The sequence below is a fragment of the Pygocentrus nattereri genome, chromosome 1 (assembly GCF_015220715.1).
Source record: "Pygocentrus nattereri isolate fPygNat1 chromosome 1, fPygNat1.pri, whole genome shotgun sequence".
In the NCBI taxonomy this organism is placed as follows: Eukaryota; Metazoa; Chordata; class Actinopteri; order Characiformes; family Serrasalmidae; genus Pygocentrus; species Pygocentrus nattereri.
The window spans coordinates 20284264-20303819 of NC_051211.1; the positions used below are offsets into that span (position 1 = coordinate 20284264).

General features: G+C 39.4%; 1 long non-coding RNA gene across 1 annotated transcript in view; it reads left to right on the forward strand.

Moving 5' to 3' along the window:
• Positions 1–2504: 2504 nt before the first annotated feature.
• Positions 2505–19556, forward strand: part of LOC108443582 — a 40126-nt gene continuing 23074 nt past the window's right edge. The window contains exons 1-3 of the long non-coding RNA XR_001859147.2: positions 2505–3213; positions 3349–3558; positions 12730–12779. This is a non-coding gene — a long non-coding RNA (uncharacterized LOC108443582). The remainder of the gene's footprint in view (positions 3214–3348; positions 3559–12729; positions 12780–19556) is intronic.

A 19556-nucleotide genomic window follows, 5' to 3' on the forward strand; every position in this document is an offset into this window, starting at 1 on the left:
CAAACACCTTTGGGATGAACTAGACCAGAGATTGTGAGCTAGGCTTTCTCATCCAACATCACTGTCTGACGATGCAAATGCTCTTCTGGACGAATGGGCGAAAATTCCCACATACACACTCCAAAATCTTGTAGAAAGCTTCCCAGAAGAGGAGAAGTTGTTAAAGCTGCAAAGGTGGACCAACTCCATATTAATGCCTTATGGACATAGAATTTGATGTCATTCAAGCTCCTGTGTGATGTGTAGGTACCCCAGTACTTTTGTCCATATAGTGTATTTTTTTAAACTATTAACCTTTGCTGTTGCAAAGGGGTACTTTTGCAGAATGGAGGCTGGTATGCAGTGCCTATATTGTTATTCAAGCCTTCCTATCAAAGAAACCTGATCTGGTTCAACAGATTGTAGTGGAGGGGGAGTCCAAGCAGTGAAAAGGCTAAACTGCATTTCTTTACAGAATTTGATTTTACTATTACATGTTGCCCATGTTCTTGGAAGAAAACCTGATGCCACATTGTGAATGATGCTGACCTGGAAATCATTATACCGGTATGCAGCACCTTAGCTCCCATTTTGTGACAGTTGTAGGTGGACTTTTGCCAGGCTCAGGAAAAGGGCCCCCAACCATAGCTTGCCCTTCTCACAGAACCTGAAAGGGCTTCAAGTGCTAAACTGAGCTGCCACATATTGCTGTGGGGACATTCAAATCTTCACCACGGATATTGTCTGAGGAATAGCGAGGGCTTACCTTGATTCGACATGGTAAATGGTAACCTGTTATTTGTTCCATGCCAAGCTCTGAAGTACCAATGAATTTGTCATTTGTCATTGTACCTGAAAGAGGTACCAGTGCAGCCATTGGCCAAAGTCAGAACCAGCAAGATAAGTGCGGTGAATTCAGCCCTCTGGAGATGTTTGTCCTCTGGAGAGTCAATCAGGAAGAATTGAAGAGCAGAAGGTCTTCTCAAAACCTGTGCCCAAGGTCACTGAATATCATTTTTAGTAAAGGTCATCTTTATCTCCTTTTCTGCACTTTTTATGGCGCACCAACTTCACCCTTCTGAAGCTGGAGGCCCATGGTACTTGGACACATGTTGTGGCCTGCAATTCCCATACTGCTTTGCAAATGTCAGTGGTTCCCTTGTGCATTTTGTACACTTTGACTTGGAAATATCATGGGGGCCTATTGTGTACCCGGAGGACTATGAAGGGTAACAATCTCTTTCTGAAAATGAAGGTTATCTCTACCTTCACAGACTGTGACCTGTAGAAACTAGAGGGTAAATAACATCTAGCAATTAGAGGGTAGATATTTCACTGGGACAGCTGCTCCTCCTTACCTGCAAATGAACGCTATGCCAACTACCCTTGCTGTTTAGTATTCATGTGGATGCACCTCACGAGACAGTGGTTGTAAGCGCAGTAGAACTAATTTAGTGATACCTGATGTTCTGTGCTGTGGGAGAGACCGCTGCAGTTGTGCGCCACGTATTTGAGTAAGTCGGACAGCATTTTTAGATAGATAGATAGATAGATAGATAGATAGATAGATAGATAGATAGATAGATAGATAGATAGATAGATAGATAGATACTTAATTGATCTTGAAGGAAATTTAGCATTTTTGTTTTCTACTCAGAAACTTCAGTGCTTTTTTACTTGACCGTGTTAAAGCTTATTTGATTCAGACTTCAAATATTTTTTTAAAGTTCCCTATGTGCAGAGCTCTCTCTCTCTTTCACTTTCTCTCTCTCATATATACACATGCACACATTCTCAGCATACAGTCTGCTCCTACAAACCTCTTCCCCTCCCCCCTCACCATCTCTCTCCCCTTTTTGTCCCCCTTGTCCTCTCTCCTCTCCCCTCCCTCTCGCTCCTCTCACTTACAGCCTGCAAGCAGTATTCAAGCCTCTATCAGAGAGAGATAGAGGGGGAAAGGAGGGGAAGAGAGAGATGAGAGAGGGGGAGGGGCTGCCAGACAGGATTTAGAGTTCAAGTGCATGTGCAGAGAAAGAAAGCGAGAGAGAAAGTAAGAAAAGAGAGAACAAAGCTGTGAGAACAAGTCTCCCTCATTCTTTCTCGTTCTCTTTCTCTTTTCCTCATTCCTTCATTCTCTCTCTCTCTCTCTCTCTCTCTCTCTCTCTCTCTCTCACTCTCTCTTTCTATCTCTCAATCCAAAGGCAGAGTTATTTGCCCAGGAATGAAGGTTGGCTGGGGGGTTGGAGGGCAGTTGAGGGAGTGAAAGAAAATCGAAGTCAAGAGAAGAGGAGAGGAAAAGAAAATGTATTCCAGCCCCCCTCCCTTTAACTCTTCTCTCCGTCACACTCCTCCTTCTTCCCTCCCTTCTGTGAACCCCAGCCTCTTTTTTTCATTCTCTATCAATCTCTCCCTCTCTCTCTCTCTCTCTGTCTCTCTCTCTCTCTCTCTCTCTCTCTCTCTCTCTCTCTCTCTCTCCCCTCCCACCTCTTCATGCACTCGCATTTGATCACACACATGCATGCACCCCTTACTGTCTCCCTCTCTTACGCACGACTGTCTCTAGCCAGCTCTTTCTCTCTTCCTCTCTCCTACTCTCTTCTATTATCTCTCACTCTCTGGTGGCCATAGTCAGAGCAGTCTGCTGGGCTTTTTGCCGCTTTTCTTCTCTCTCTCTCTCTCTCCCTGTCCGTGCTTTGCGTTTCATTCTGCCGGACGGAGAAACAGAGGCAGCCTCTCAATGGTTCCCCCTCGCGCCTCCCTGAAAAAACCAGGGCCCACAACCAGACCAGCTTTTTCCCTTTGACCCGACTGACTTCTCTCTTCTATTTGCCCACTGCTGCTCAAGCTTTTCCCAACACTAAATTTGCAGATTGTTCCCCCTTCTCTCGTGATTTTTCTCCTCTCATCAGAATCGCGCCTTTACAGAAATCTTGATGACCCAAGTGAGTATCTTCGGCAGACACGAGGGGGGCAAAAGACTGCTGAATGGACAGATGAAGGAGACAGCAGGCTGAAAGGATGGGTCCGAAAGGAAGGAGGCGTGAGAGAGGGAGAAATGAGGTTACTACTTAGCGGAGTGTGAGAGCAGAGAGGAACTGAGAAGAGAACGAGGGATCTGGAGAGGCAACTGAAGATGACCAAAGGATGGATGCTTCGAGGAGCAGCAAAAATGTGCAGGAAAAAGAAGGGGGAAGAAAAGAAAAAGAGCTGGCATCCCACTTCCAACCTGGCCTGGTACTTTATCTTCTTGTTGTTCTTTTTTGTGTGCTGTATTTCTTTCATTCTCATTCATTATCCCTCCCTTCTCTTTTTCTGCCTTGCATGAGTTGATTATTTCTGTCTTTCTGTCTGCTTTTTTACTTTCTTTAGATGCCTCGATTTCTTTCTACACACCATGAGTCAGTTTTTCGTTGGGTTTTTGGAAAACGAAGGTGATCCTGTCCTTGTCATTCTTTTCTCTACTTTCGGCTATGCTGTCCATATTCATAAATATCTCCTGTTTTGCCTTCTTCCCTAGGATTACCCTGTATCACATGTTGGGGATCCAGAATGGGCATGTGCAGTACATAGGGCCTAGAGGTAGGCAAGCCAGACTGTGTGTTTGGTATGTGTGTGGACATTATTTTTCCATCATTCCTTCACTCCCACATGTGCAGTGCTATGAGCACTGTTTGGTCTAACTGTGTCTGATACCAAATGTGTTTCAGTTATGATATGCAGTGCCAGTCATCTCTGCAAGCATGTTACAGTTGGTGATAGATGCACGTGTGTGCGGGTGCATCAGTGCGTGTTTGTGCATGTATGGGGTGCTAAGCACGGTGGGATGCCTCTCTTACCTCTTGCCGTGTCACAATTGTTCCAGACAATACAATCGCAAACATTTCATCACACTCATCACTACCTCTGTCCACCAATTCCACTCGGAATACACACCTCAGGCCTGAGCACAGACTAGAACAATAGGCAATATTAGCACTTACTGATATCAAAAGCATTTCTGACTACTTTATGTGCCATATCGTTTAGCTGACGTTTACATTTTTGCATGGACGTTCAGTGTTACGCTCATGCCAGCGACCGATTGCTCATGATATTTCCAGATATTTTTTCCAGGAAAGTGGTGCAAATACAAATGCGTTTGTAAAACTACAAATGAATATGGGTGCCATGAACATTTCAGATTGCCATAAAGTCTTTCCACCTCTTGTCCTATCATGTTTTTATTCTTGGTATATTTCTATGCATATGTATTTTTTGTACAATTGCTGCCTTTCCTAATACAGACTACATATATGTGCTTGACATCCACATGTCTGAAACAGCGCATGCATATTTGCCAACCTGGATTTGGTAGTTAGTTTGTGTCTGGTCTTGAGTGTGTGCCTGAGTGTGTTCTTTATGTGTTTCATAAACATATTATTCATAGTGTTATCAGTGACTGAATAAGGCTACATCTTATCTACACTTCTGCGATAATGAATGAACGCATTCATTATATTACTTTGCATATTATGCAGTAATAGAGGTGCTAAATATATTTAATGAGCAGAAACACCAAAGTGGGTTTTATATATATATATATATATATATATATATATATATATATATATATATATATATATAGCTTTATGCTCCGGCTTCATGATATGCTTAAGTGACTGAAGGAATGAAAAAGCCATTGAAATAAGATTTAATCTCCTTGCCTTTGATTTAGTTCAGTAAAATGAGATATAGTAGTATGATGGACATTGTTGGTTATTGTCTTTTTGATTTGACATTGCTCAACAATATGTTACTGCATGGCCATTTTAAGTGTAACACTTTTATAAGCCTGTCTGTGTTAGAGTTATTTTCAGCTCATAAGCCACAAACCAGCATTAATAATGTATTAAGACAGTCATGTATGGCATTATTTGTGAGCTCGGTTGATGTTCATAAGGAATATTATATGATGATGTATAATGATGGTAAGATCTATGCTCTAAGATCTAAGACTGTAGTTGTTAATATAATGTAAATATGGCTGCTGACACCTAGTATGCTGTAAAGTCTTAGCTCTAGTGTCTTATCCAGCAAGAGAGATGATGTTAATGCATCATTCAGCTACAGTGATATAAAATTCATAATCTTCATAAAGGCATTTCGCTACTGCATTCTAGCTCTCCTGCATGTGATTGGCAGCTTGCCTATTGCTGGGATGGTGTGCGTCTGTGCCGTGACCCCACCCTGACCCTTTTTGTGCCTGGGAGGGGTCACGTTGAAAGGAATCAGGAGAAGTTTTGTGGGGGTGGTGGTCAATTTGACAACTCTTTTTTATATCAAAGTTTGCGTGAGGTGAGTGTCTGGGTCTGTGAGTGCCAGACAGCAGGGAGGAGGGGAAGAAGCTCTTCTGCTCGGCGGCACCATGCCCTGTTTGATATTGAGCCATCCGGAGCGATCTCAGGGACTTTCCGGTACAAACTGCCTTTGATTCTGACATGAGAGAAAGAGAGAGGGAGAGTCAGAGAGAGAGAGAGAGACGGAGTGCGAGAGAGAGAGATTGAGAGAAAAGGAACGCAAAAACAAAAGAGACAGAGAGGAGAGATGATGCCAGTGTGTCAGGGTCCCCGGTGTTATGAAATATTACTCACACCGCCTGTTTACGTAATCTTATGTAACCCTGGCAACTGCAGAGGCTCGGCATTTTGGCTACAGACTCATGATAAAGGGCAAAAGTTGACATCTTTACTTGAGGATTGGACTCTTTTAAAAATAGTGCATCACCCGAATTCAGCATCAATTCCACATCTATAAAATATTTTACACCCAAGCCAAACTATGCTTTATTTACATTGTAGTGACCCATTCATTTAAATACAGGGCATCAACCAACACCAAACCATACAAAATGGCTCGTATACTGTTTTTTGTTGCAAGGGTTCAATTGTGATTCCACTTATTGCTTCTTTGGAATTAATTGAGTTATTTGATTCAAGTACATTCAAAGCACTGTTTTTTTTTTTTGCAATTTAGTATGTTTTTGTTTGGGTAAATCATTCCTCTTTACTGCTTCCCTTTAAACAGGGGTGTCAAACCCAAGCACTAAAATGGCCATTTAAAAAAATTCCAACAAATCTGTGGGCCATTTCATTTTTACTTAAAATGTTGCCATGAATCGCAACAGCAGGATGCCAAAACTGCAACAGGAAAACAGGCACTGAATACTTTCAACACTTGAAATAATTTTAAATAAAATAATAACAATAGGCTTCATTAGCTACAGGCAACTGTTAAACCTCTTTAAGTCCTCAGAAGGTTTTTTCTTTTAAACTGCTTATTTGCTTGAAATAGACTCCTGGCATCTTTTATTTTTGTGTAACTACTGGAACATATATTGTTGTTGGAGGATGGAGGCTAGAGCACACATTATATTGCAGCGCATGTTGGGGAGTGTAGTGAAGCTCAGGTTAATATTAACAGAAAATTAAAATAATTTCATGGGCCGAATAGTATTGTGCCACGGGCCTGACTTGGCCTGCGGGCCTTGTGTTTGACACATAGGCTTTAAAATGACCAACATGTCATAGTGGCCCGGAAAAATGTTTGGACATTTGCCCCTACAAATGTAGGTCATTGTGATTGCAAACATTTATTTGAAACAAGCCATTCCAGAACCTTTCAAGCAGGTGGCTGATGTGCATGGATCGTTCTTGTTTTAGCAATTTCTTTGTCTTTGTACACTTTTGAGTTCACAATCGTATCAATGAATACAAACTTACCAACACCAGTGTAAGAAAAACAGCTCCAGACTTTGATGTTTCCATCTCTGCAGTCTTACTGCAGGTCTGGTTAGAATTCTTTTCACAGAGTCTACCATCAGTTTGATGTTGTGCTAAATGTGTGTTTCTCTGAAACAAATTAGATTTAACCATTTCATTAAGTACAACAAAGAAGGATATTACAAGCTTGTTTGTCAAAATACCTTTTTGGGCCACTGTAGTACATAACTTTCTTTAAAATAGTGATTACATCATTGAAACCGTGCAAAAATATACAGTTTATAGATTATCATCCTTGCAAGGTGAGGCTTTGGGAAGAGTTAACCCCTCACACAACTAGGACCCACCTTCAAGTTCCAATTTCTATTTTAGGATTATACCAGTACTCTGCATTGTAGTCGACATAGTTATTGAGTAATATGGCTTAGTGTGTTATAAGCCTGGGATTTTGAATGGTTTAATAGGTTAAAATAGGGGTTTAATAGAAGAAGAAAACTCCAAAATGTGTTGACTAATTTGTTGAAAGAAGGAGAAGGCCACATCATTCATATTTATTTTTGCATTATTGTGTGATGTTTTATTCTTTTTTGTATCCCTTTGATACCATTTCTACACTTCAAAAAAGCCGTTCACAAAAACTAGAAAAAGTGTCTTTAAAATGGGATGTAAATGTTTATAGTAAGACAATCGTCTGCCAGTGGGGGCGAGCCAATTTTCATGGATAGATTTCTTGATTTTCTAATATCTAGAGTTCTTTTTCCAATGGGCAGAACAGTGCAGCACAAATCTGTACTCAGAACTAGCCTGGTTGAGTACCTGTGTCCATTTCTTATGACACAAAAGAACTGTGGTAGGTGGAGCTCTCTGCAGAGCTTGTGTGGTCAGATGAATTTTCATGCAAATCTAGCATAACCAGTAAACTCAAACAACCATCATTACAATGGAGGAGCTTCAAGTTCTGACTTAACTTCTACTGCCTTTGATTTTATGTGAAGCGTCACAGAGATTTTGTTGTTGTTGTTGTTTATCAATCATTAGTTTGCTTCATTACTACTTTTATAGCATTACATTAATACCACCCATATGTTCCAGCTCAGCACACTTTGTAAACAAGCAGGAAGGGTGACAGTGCAGCAGGGTACTCAAATATACTTTAAAGATGATTCTTTTATGAGTTGAGACTGAACGGGCTTAGGCTAAAAACAAGCAAAAAAAATGATTCTTCAACGTTTCTTTAGTAATGAAAATGGTTCTATATGGAACCATGAACACTGAAAGAACCATTTGCATGATTCAAGGGTTCTTTGCATCATTAAAAGGTTCTTCAGCTCGATGGAAAATGAGTTGTATGTGGTTGTAAATAGAAGCTTTTTGAAAAAGGCACCAAAAATGGTTCTTGTGTTGTTGCAACCTTGACATCATAACAATAGGAGAACCATTTTGGTGCTATATAGAACCCTTTCAGACACCCCTATGGAGAACACACTTCTGCATATTTTAGTACACAATTACTTTTTATTTACTGAACTTAATATATTGCAGGGGGCGCTATAAAAATACGTGACCTATAAAAGGTTTATGGCACATTTTATGTTTTATTAGTGTTCAATATGTTAAGAATAGAAAGTGTGCAGTAAAATTAGCAAAAGTTGTTTACTTTTGTTGTGGGTAGAGGACGTGTGAACTTTTTTTCACCTGAAAATGAACAAAACATGTAATTTGACCAGGAGTGTTCAAACGTTTACACATGACCTCATTGTGTTATACTTTTGCTGCTGTAGCACATATATTTTTCCTTGGGGATTAATCTGTCGGTCTGTCTATTTTTCTAGTGGGTAAATAAATACCAATCTAATTTAAAGCCAAGGAGGTTTGTGTGCTACATTCACTAAGATTCTAGATTTTTTTTTACTTTTATCGACCAAATAGATTTTTTGTCTTGTACATTAACTTCACATTTCGCTCCCCTTGCTAGAGACAGCAGAACACTGAGTCAGGATCATTAGTATTAGTCTGATGTCATTGAGAAGCACACCTCTGGTCTGCGGTTGCAGAGTGTGTAAATTAGGGATAACGGCCTTGGTCCAGATTTTCAAGGTCAGAGACTGAATCAATTCTGCCTATGTTTGTTTATGTCAGAGCCCAGTAGATACTACACAACTCTCTACTGCTTACTCACAGATCCATAAATGACTAAGGACTGACATACTCTTTGGCTTAGAAGTCATATAATCTAAATGCTGCCTTCAGTCTGTTTATTTAGCATCTAGGTATATTTTTCTTTAGAGTCTTTAAAGTCTTTAGAGCCAAAAAGCAACTGAGTGAAATGATTTAGTTTCCATCAATGTATTTTAATGCATATTTTGGCATAAGAAATAAAAAAGACCACAATGATAATTATACTTTATTTTGATAGTCCACTTATAGACGAGCTACGTATGCCTAAACTGTTAATAGACTGGTGAAACTGATTACACAAAATTATAAGTTTACTTATTTTAGAAGCATATTTTACTCACATTACTGAACTTTTCAGAAGAGAAATTTGAGACTTAACTTGAAATTCATTTGTTTATTTACTGTTATAGTGAGTTAAATGTGAGTTTCTCAACTCAGCATTTTACACTTTATAGTCTATTGTGTAGGTTGGGTATAGGCTGAGGTTTTGGGTTTAAGGTAAGGTTAGGATCAGGCTTAAGATTAGGCTTAAATTTTGTGAAGTTAAGATTAGGGTCTGGTTTGAGATTAGGTTTAGCTTTTGTGTTCAAGTTACGGTATGGGTCAAGTTTAAGATTAGTCTTAAATTTTCTGGAGTTAAGGTTTGGGTCAGGTTTAAGATTAAGTTTAGGTTTTGTGAATTTATAGTTAGGGTCAGGTTTAAGATTAGATTTAGGTTTTGTGAAGTTAAAGTTAAGGTTGGGGTTAGGTTCTGGGTTGAAGTTAAGGTTAGGGTTAGATTTAGGTTTACGGTTAATTTTAAGAGAATCTATTGGGTTTTTTTTTAAGGTTAGTTGCATTTGATAGATATTTAGGTGAAAAAGCTGGTTACAAAGCATTACCGAAACAAGAAAAAAAAAATCTATTTCCATCAAGCATTATACTTTGAGCATTTTTTGTATTGCTGTAATGTATAGGCTCCATATTTTTAAGTGATCACATTTCTACCAAGATTTAGTTTCCACTGTAATAAATGCAGTTAAAAATGCCAACTGAATTGGGCATTCTCCCCATCTCTTGAGTTTCTCATTCATAATGAATGAATTCCAACCACAGCATCCCATAATGGATTGTGTACACCTCAGGATACCCCTTGTCAGAGTGTGCCAGATTTTTCTGGTGAGAATAAGACAGATGAAAAGAGAGAGAAATGTCTACCCTGGGCTCTTTTTAATGCTTAGTTTTGCTGGTGAAATTCTCAATGTGAAATCAAACCATAACAAATTCTCAACTCAGGACTTATTGTAAAGCTCTTAAATATCCCACGTACTGCAGTATATTGAGAAAGTGTTAGTCTAATTAGTCATAATTAGTGCAACTAATATGAAATACATTTAATTGTATACAAGTTCTTTAAAAAGCAAACAAAGCAGAAGCACATATTAATTACTTGGCTTTATTTCTGTTCTGTAATTGATGTTATTAACTGGTGCTTCATAATGACTCATCCTAGCAGCTGATGTATCATAGGGTGATGACAATTCTGTGTATATGGGATTCCAGATTAAACAGAATAACAAAGCAGTGATTGTTTGCTCATTCTCTACATAATTATTTCACTTTGGAAAAGGAACAGTAGAATTCATAATACAGACTGTTTGCTTGTCCCCATCCAGACAGGAGATACTGAGGGGTAGCCTTGGGGTGGGCTGTCTTAGCTTGTCTTGATGAAATGCTGGATTTAGAGTGATTTTCAAGAAGGATTCCAAGTACATTGTTATGGATTAGCCAAATGGATAGTCTCAAACTCCAGGCGATATAATATCCTTGCAAAAAGACAAGTGTAAACATGCAAATTTTGAATCTGTAACTGTAAAGACATTGGATTTCATTTTTTAAGTGAGTTGAATTCATTCTCTTTATCAAGTGTGCAAAGAATACATCTTGCCTAAAGCTAATGCCGCTCACTACAGGGGTTTGTTTAAGAGATGGGCTCTCTGGATGGACCTCCTACTGCCAACTTCTGCTATCCATCAGATAGATTTGGATTCTTTTCCAAAGTTGTAGTGTCCTTGCAGAACTCAAGATGCCAAGCACTGAGACTATCAAATGGCAGAATCCAAGAAATGCAGTCAGTGAAGGACGTCAAGCTTGGCAGCTGTACATATTGTACAAACAATGCATGTGATTGTGATGTCGTTTCTGTGGAGATAAAGGCCAAATTTGTTGCACTGGACTAAAGTGGGGATTAAAATACTGTCACAGACAAAGTTGCAAAATTCATATTTTGTTACTTTCTACAGCTATTAGAACCTCTAGACCCACAACATTATTGGTCCACCACCATACTACTCCATGGGTATTGCATTCTTTTCTGCAAGGCCTTGATTTTTTTCATAATAAACCCACCTCTGTGTTTGATGCTAACGAGATCTATCTTGGATTTATCTAACCATACAACCTGTCTCCTACCAATTCTAGGCCTATTTAGCAACCCCCAAATGCTTGAGGCTTAATGACAGTATAAGCTTTATTCTGGCAAGCTTGTCAAATAATATGTTGGCATGGAAGTGGGTTTTATTTGGTGTAATGGGGATTTGTTGACCCAAGGATGCAACCAACTTTTGGATTGCCCAATTTTAAATTATTTATTTTATTTTTTTGGAGAAACTTCTTACTATGCATGGGGTGTAATGCACTTGAGTCCTCTTAACAGGCAGGTTAATAACAGCTCCAGTCATTTGAGACTTTTCAGTTACTGTTCTAATATTGGAGAGGAATATGTTCAGATGTGAATCTACCCGATTGCCTGAGGGTTAACAGCCTTTTGTCTTATTTCATTAATGTTTTCTCTGATTTAACTAAGGGTGTTTGGCCTCTGTGTCAGTTCATATATCTACCCCAGTAAAACAGAGAGCCACAGATGAGTGCTTGACAGTTACTAAAGACACACATGTACTTTACATACTTTATGTACTTCACAAATTACATGCTTTCTTTACTTTATAAAAAAATACAAATCCTCTAGGGGGAACTAATTTAAATACATGCATTTTTCAGCACATTTTTGTGTACATTTTCTATTCCTATGCTGAGATTAACATATTGAAATAAAGACAAAAAATATAGTGTGATGTTGGCAAACAGCAAGGCAATGGGCTGCTGGTGGAAGTTCTCTTTATTCAACACACAGTAAGAAAACACCAAAACAATGGGGGAGGTCACTGCTTCATCCTAATGCTGACCAACACGAAATCTACACCCCCCCCCCTCACCGAACCAGCACAGCACAACCAAAGTGACACATACACATAACTATAACTAAGAGACACCACCACAAAACAAGACAGTCTCTTTGTTGTAGAACGCATGCACTCATGAGCTTTGTCCTGTGGCCACACCTGCAGAGTTTCTAGGATGCAGCACCAGCAGGAAGCTACAGTATAAAATATAAAATCTGCTATTACTTTTGCACTGACCACATTTTACTTGTTTTTTTTTTCTCAATATGTTATGTTCAGCAAGTTCAGCAATATATATATATATATATATATATATATATATATATATATAAATATATACTAACCTTCTCAGTATATACTAAACTCAATGAAAGAGTTCATTTCTTGGTTGACTGATTGTAGGATCAAGCTGGTAACACTGAATACTAACAAATAATGTTTCCACATAGGAAGAGACACAAAATAAATGAGGAATATTTGAAATATATAGTTGCATGTGATGGTGTTCAAAATGTTTCAACAATGAACTTGTAATATATTCAATACATATTCAATATATACTATATAATTTACAGTTTTTTTTCACTCAACAGAATAAGGACAAATGTTGACCATGAACATGATGATACCAAGACCGGTAAAGGTAAGCAGTCGTGCAGTTTTCTTATTCTGAAGAACTAAACTGACATTGCATTTTAACACTGCTGGCACCAGACCATTGGCTGCACCAGTGACTAGTTGTAAAAGCTTCATGAGTCTTTTGTTGCTGACTTATTTGATTGCTTAGATGATATTTAGTCTCAGCAAGTGTGTGGTCCTCCAGTGCACTTTTCCCTTGGTCTGCAGTTGGTCTTGTCTGTAATGTTCACCAAAGAGCAGTAAAAGAAATTTCAGTGTAAAGAAATAACAAGGATCCACATGTTCATGCACCACAAAGATGAAATGTCTTTTGAGGATGTGAATTATCTACTATTGCCATCATATCTTCATCTGTGTAATGTTGTTTTTGCATTTGACACCTAAACATTGAGCCAGACCTTCTTTTTTGCAACTGTGTGTGACATTAATACATAAAGACGTATGATGTGGTTCAAAAGCTGCCACAAAATTCAACCTGATTTCAGGCTTTACAGAGCAACTGCACATGATATTTTAGCATGTCTTATTTCTTCTGACTCAGTAATGCTATTTCTTTGCATTTTACCAAAAAAAGCTTAAGTAGAAGTCCAGTGTTTACAGTTACGATCCAATACCTGCTTTGCATAATCAGTCCTTTGTTAAATGAAATCAGGCATTTCTGATGAAGCCCATGCAATTGCTGGAGAGCACTGTGAGGTCAGAAAACGAACCTGTTTTTCTGCTTACTAATATATTACTAACATTCTTGGTATGTTTTACTGTATTTGTGTTTATGTTAGTGGTGTCAAAGTTAATGTGTTAATGAGAAAGATTATTAAAGTCACTCATTTTTTTTACACTATTAGCTCAGTTTTCTTTGAGCCATCAAACCAAAAAATATACAGTGTGCACCAGACTGGTTTCAGGGTAGGACTCATCAAGTCTAGTAGTCTCTATTGTCATTCCTTAATAAAACTTGTATACGTGTGACAGGTGGCAGATAAAACTGGATGGATCTCACGGGAGAGAAACTAACCATGGGGGACTCAATATAACACTCCTACACTTCCATTCTACAGCATTTTTACTGGCAAAAACACACATACTCCCAAGATAAATTATTTTAATATATCTAATATATCTTAATATAATATATTTTCTTGTCTCTCTAAAACTTTTACACAACAAAGTAAAACCCCATTTCCAAAAAAGTTGGGATACTGTGCAGAATTTAAATATAAATACAATGCAATGATATGCAAATCATGTAAACAATATTTTTAAAGGAAAATACAACAAATACAACATATTGAATGTTAAATCTGAGAAATTCGATTGTTTTCTGAAAAATCTATTCCCATTTTGAATTTAATGCCAGTAACCCTATCCAAAAATGTTGGGACAGGGGCATGTTTACCGCTGTGTTTCATCACCTCCTCTTTAACAGCACTCGGTAAGTGTTTGGGAACTGAGGAGACGGACTGCTGTAGTTTTGAAAGTGAAATCTTGTTTGATATAGGATTTCAGCTGGTCAACAATACAGAATCTCCTTTGTCGTATTTTTCATTTCATAATGCGCCAAATATTTTCAGTGGTGACAGGTCTGGACTGCAGGCAGGCCAGTTTAGTACCAGGCCTCTTTTAATATGGAGCAATGCTGTCGTATGCTGTTGGTTTGGCATTGTCTTGCTGAAATGAGCAAGGGCTTCCCTGAAAAAGATGTCATCTGGATGGCAGTATATGTTGCATATGTTGACAGCATAATGTTGAATATATTGTTCAGCATTAATGGTGCCTTTGCAGATGTGCCAGTCACCCATGCCATGTGCACTAATGCACCCCTATAACATCATGAATACTGGCTTTTAAACTGTGCGCTGATAACAAGCTGAGTGGTCTTTAGCCTAGAGGACACAGTGTCTATGATTTCCAAAAAGAATTTCAAATGTTGATTCGTTCGACCACAGGACACTTTTCCACTTTCCCTCAGACCCCTTTAAATGAGCTTGGGCCCAGAGAAGGTGGCAGCATTTCTGAATCCTCTTTATATATGGTTTCTTCTTTGCATACTGGAGTTTTAACTTGCATTTGTTGATGCAGTGATGACCTGTTTTCACCTATAGTGGTTTTCAGAAATGTTTCTGAGCTCATGCAGTGATTTCCACTACAGAATCTTATCTGGTTTTAATGCAGTGCTATCTGAGGGCCAAAAATTGTGGCCAGCAAATACTGTTTTTTGGCCTTGTCCCTTGCATACAGCGATTTCTCCAGATTCTCTGATTTTTTTAATGATATTATTTACTGTAGATGATGAAAAGTAAAAATTATTTGTTGTTTTACGTTGAAAAAATATTGTTCTTGATTTGTAGCACTATTTGATTGTGTAGTCTTTCAGAGTGGTGCATCTCTCTTCACCTTTACTTTTGAAAGCCTTTTTTTTATATACCCAGTCATGTTATTGACCTGTTATCAATTAACCCACAGCTTTTTAGCATTATACAAATTTACCAGCCTTTTGTTGCCGCGTCTGAACTTTTTTGGAACGTGTTGTTGGCATCAAATTCAAAATGGGCAAATATTTTTCAATCAACAATATCTCATTTTTAACATGTGACATGTTGTCTGTACTATTTCAGTGACATATGGGGTTTAAATTACATGCACATCATTGCATTTTGCTTTTATTTGCATTTTGCAAAGCGTCCCATTTTTTTGGAAATGGGGTTGTATATGATCTAGTTGTTCTTAAAGTTGCTTTTCAAAAGTTACAGTAGGTATATCTTGTATGTCATTTTCCAGTTGTGAAATATAACAAATGTCACAAACAGGATTTAATCTGTAAGTGCAGAATCTTAAATGGAGTTATGCAATAGCTTAAGTTGGGGAGAAGGACTAAACTTGAAATTTACATTCTAGCTAATCTGTTCTTGGTCATCTGGTCATGACTAACTTAGTAATGCCCCCTTGGCCTTTTCTCTCCTCACCTATCCCGATCTCTTCCTTCCACACAATCCGTGTCATTCTCCATCTCAAAGCCTTCCTCTTTCATCCCAACCCTTTCCAACTTATCCCAAACTCTCCCCTCTTCATTCCTGTCTTAATTCCTCTTGATCCATCCTCACATCAGGATATCATCTTCCCTCTTCATTCCATTTCCTCCTGTTTTAATGACCTCATCCCATTTCTAGTCTTCCTACATTGTTGGCTCCAGCCCTGTTGCATCTACTTCTTATTGCTTCAAATTCACCTATGTTACTGCTGCTCTGGCCTGCCCTGGACCCTACCTCTTCTACCTCTGTTCAATCTGCCCTGTGTTAACTAATACATAATCCTGCCCCTAAATTCACTGGACCTTTCATCAAAAAGCCTTGTGCCCATTCCTGATTTTTGCTGTCATTCTGTCAATCATGCCATTTCTCAAAACACACTGGTAGGGTGTGTGCCTGGCTGGCAAAGGCCAGTATTGTTTAGATCTTTACAAACTCTCTTCCTCCTTTTTCGTGGGATTTAACTGGTTCTTTCCCTTACCTTTGCCTGCATGAGTAGTCCTAGACTCTCATCACACTGGCCAAAGTCCTCTGCTGGGTACCACTGAATATCTATTTTTCCCATGACATCCCTCATCTCTCTTTGACATTCAGTGGCCTTGGCATTTTCTTTTTTTGAGCCCTCTTTATCTCAGAATTCCTTGGCAACCTGTGAAATGCAATGCCTTTCTTTTGAGCCAATTAAATCTAGAGTGCACCACCATCACCTTTTCTGATTTTGTCGACTCAGCATCATGTGTCAAACTCTCCCTTTTTCTCTTTCCTGCAACGTTACATCATTGACATTGCACTACAGGATAAAATGGGCACAATGGAGGAAATAAGTTAGGGGTGGGGGGGTTGTGGTTGGGACACAGGGGCCACAGTTTCCCTGATACAATCACTGGCCCTCCCTGGTGAGTCGTATGTGCATATGTGCTGCCATGCTTCCATCTGATACATTACATAGGTACTGTACTACAGCTGTAAACAATATTCAAAATCAGATTACATATTCGAATCATTAAAAAAAAACAGACATTTGATTGTGAAAATAAATATTAAATTGGGAAAAAAGCAGCATTACCTTGGTTGTCTGACCCGCAAGTTCTTGCGTGAGCCTGGGATGCTGCACTGAATGCACTGTGTGATGAGCAGGAATCACACAACATCACTCGCATGATTTAAAGTGAAATGTAGGCCCAGCTGAAACAAGTGAATAATTCAACAACCGTGTGGTAATGATCGCAGAGAGCTCACAACCCAACTTGGCTGCAGTAAGAGTGATCTGCACTCCGAGAAATGTAAAAAGCCCCATTTGGAAATGCCTCAGAGCTTATTTAAAGGTCAGTTAAATTGTGGAACCTTGAGATAAAGTTGTATGCGAGCTATGTAATCCTATCATTCTAGCACTAGCAACTTGAGCTCACATCTTGAAAATAATCACCCAAATGCATCCAATTCAGTTCCACCTCAAATTCAGGGTCTCCCCAATAAATCATAGTTGCATGTGGCTTGATTCGTGAAGGGGAACGTGAATATGAGGGGGAACAGAATCTCTTCTATCTAACACTCTAGTATTGGTTTTCCTCTTATGGACATAATGAAAAAATGGGCTGTCGACCCTATGAGTTTTTCAAAGGAATAATCAAACCGTTTTAGCCAGTGAACATTATTTTGACCCTATCATCAGGATACCATGACTTCGATCCCTGGTGATGCTACAGCCATCCATGGCCAGGAGTCCAAGAGAGCACCATTGGCCTCACTGTCTGGGTGGGCAGGATAACCCATCTTTCCCCTCCCCTGTCACTCAGCACGTTAGCTGACGCAACAGATCTGGCACATTCCTCCAAGCATGTTTGGTTGTCAAATAGTGTTGCGTGAGTGGCAGTTTGTAAAGATGTGGTGGCTGGCTTTACAAGTCTTGGAGGAATCCTGTGCTAGCCTAGCCGTTTTAGTGCTGGTAGTGTCATGTAATTGGCGGAGTTCTAACTAGTGGATGGAATTGGATACGACTAAATTGGGGTGAAAATTGGGGAGGGGGGTTGTGTAATAAGAAACCAAAGTATATCAGTATGCAATTCCTTACTTCTCATATTGACATAGTTTTCAACTAGACTAGATACTACAACAGCATAAGAGAATTCCTGAAATTTAGTTATGGCATTTGGTTTTGGTGTCACCCCAAGATTTTCAATGGCCCTATCTGGCCACCCCTAAGATAAATATGTGGGGGCACCACCTTTTCATCCCCCTAACTTCTAATCCTCTCACATTAGTCCCATCACCTGATAATGTCATGACATGTGGGTCCTCCTACTACACTCCTTTAGGAGTTAGCCACAAAGAGCTTCTCATAACCTTTTCCATTTATTGGTAGTTGATGCGGAGTCAGTGATCACCATGTTCCTGGTGATCATTGACTCCCTAGTCCTATGCTAGTTATAACTTGACTATGAAATTAATTCACTCATCATGATTGGTGCAGTTCCTCTGGCTTTCTCATCAATTGTGAATTAAACCATTCAATCTTTTGAGTGTTGGGCATCATTGGCATACCACAGTAATATAGGTTTTCAGGGTCCAGATTTCTTGCACAAACCAGACACAACCCAAAACATCATTCCAACATTCTTTTCTCTGTCTACAGCTCCATATACCACAGCTGAATAATTGAAGGCCTGGTCTGCACTCACAAAATGGAGTCATGCAATTTGCTTTAAAAAAGAGAAAGGCCATGCCTGAAACTCCTTCTAGCTGAAATACCCCCTACTGCTATCATTTTCTGTCTTCAGCTTTCACACCCTAAAACATATCCATCTCCCTGTTCTCCATGACTCCTACATTCCAATCTTGGATCTTCAGCAAGAGGGGGTCCAGGCTTCTAGCACTAAGTACAAAGCCCAAAGGCAACTTCGTTTTTCATTCACATTCATTCGCATATGTCAGCGCACCAGTATTGTGTTCAGTTTGGTTTTATCTCAGATCTCCAGTGTCAGTGAATACTCTTCTTACTGTGCTTTGCTTTAACTCACAGGAATATTTGACAGAGCTCTCATGGCTTTATGTGCTTTAAATGTGGTTTATGTACAGTTTGTACCTATTATGTATGATTATGGAGTGGGATAGTGTGGGAATGTTGACAGCTTGAAAGGCAAAATATATCATGTATAGCAACAGAGAAGACCACAATGATGCACATTGTGGTTTTGTGAAGAGCTCTAGATGCATTTGTATGCAAGTTGTCTGGTGTGCAGGGATTGTGGATAGTTAGGTTTCAAGGTATATCTGAGGAGATACTTTGTATTCCAGAGTACATATATTCTGCATATGGGGAAGCTTATGACAGTCTGTGTGAGTTAGAGAGTTGGAATGTGAGAGTGGGTGTAATATACTGTACTATCTCTGTTTAGAACTTTAGACTTCTTAATGTCCATCCATCATCTTCCGCTTCCCCGGCGTTTGGGTCTCGGGGGCAGCATCCTAAGCAATGAGGCCCAGACCTCCCTTTCCCCAGCCACTTCCACTAGCGCTCCAGGGAGGATTCCGAGGCGCTCCCAGGCCAGCTGGGCAATATAGTCACGCCAGTGTGTCCTGGGTCTTCCCCGGGGTCTCCTCCCTGGTGGATTTGCCTGTGTATCTCTAAGGGAGAGTCCAGACACCCTGCGAAGGAAACTTATTTCGGCCGCTTGTATTGGCAATCTTATTCTTTAGGTCATTACCCAAAGCTCATGACCATAGGTGAGGGTGGGAACGTAGATCGACCGGTAAAT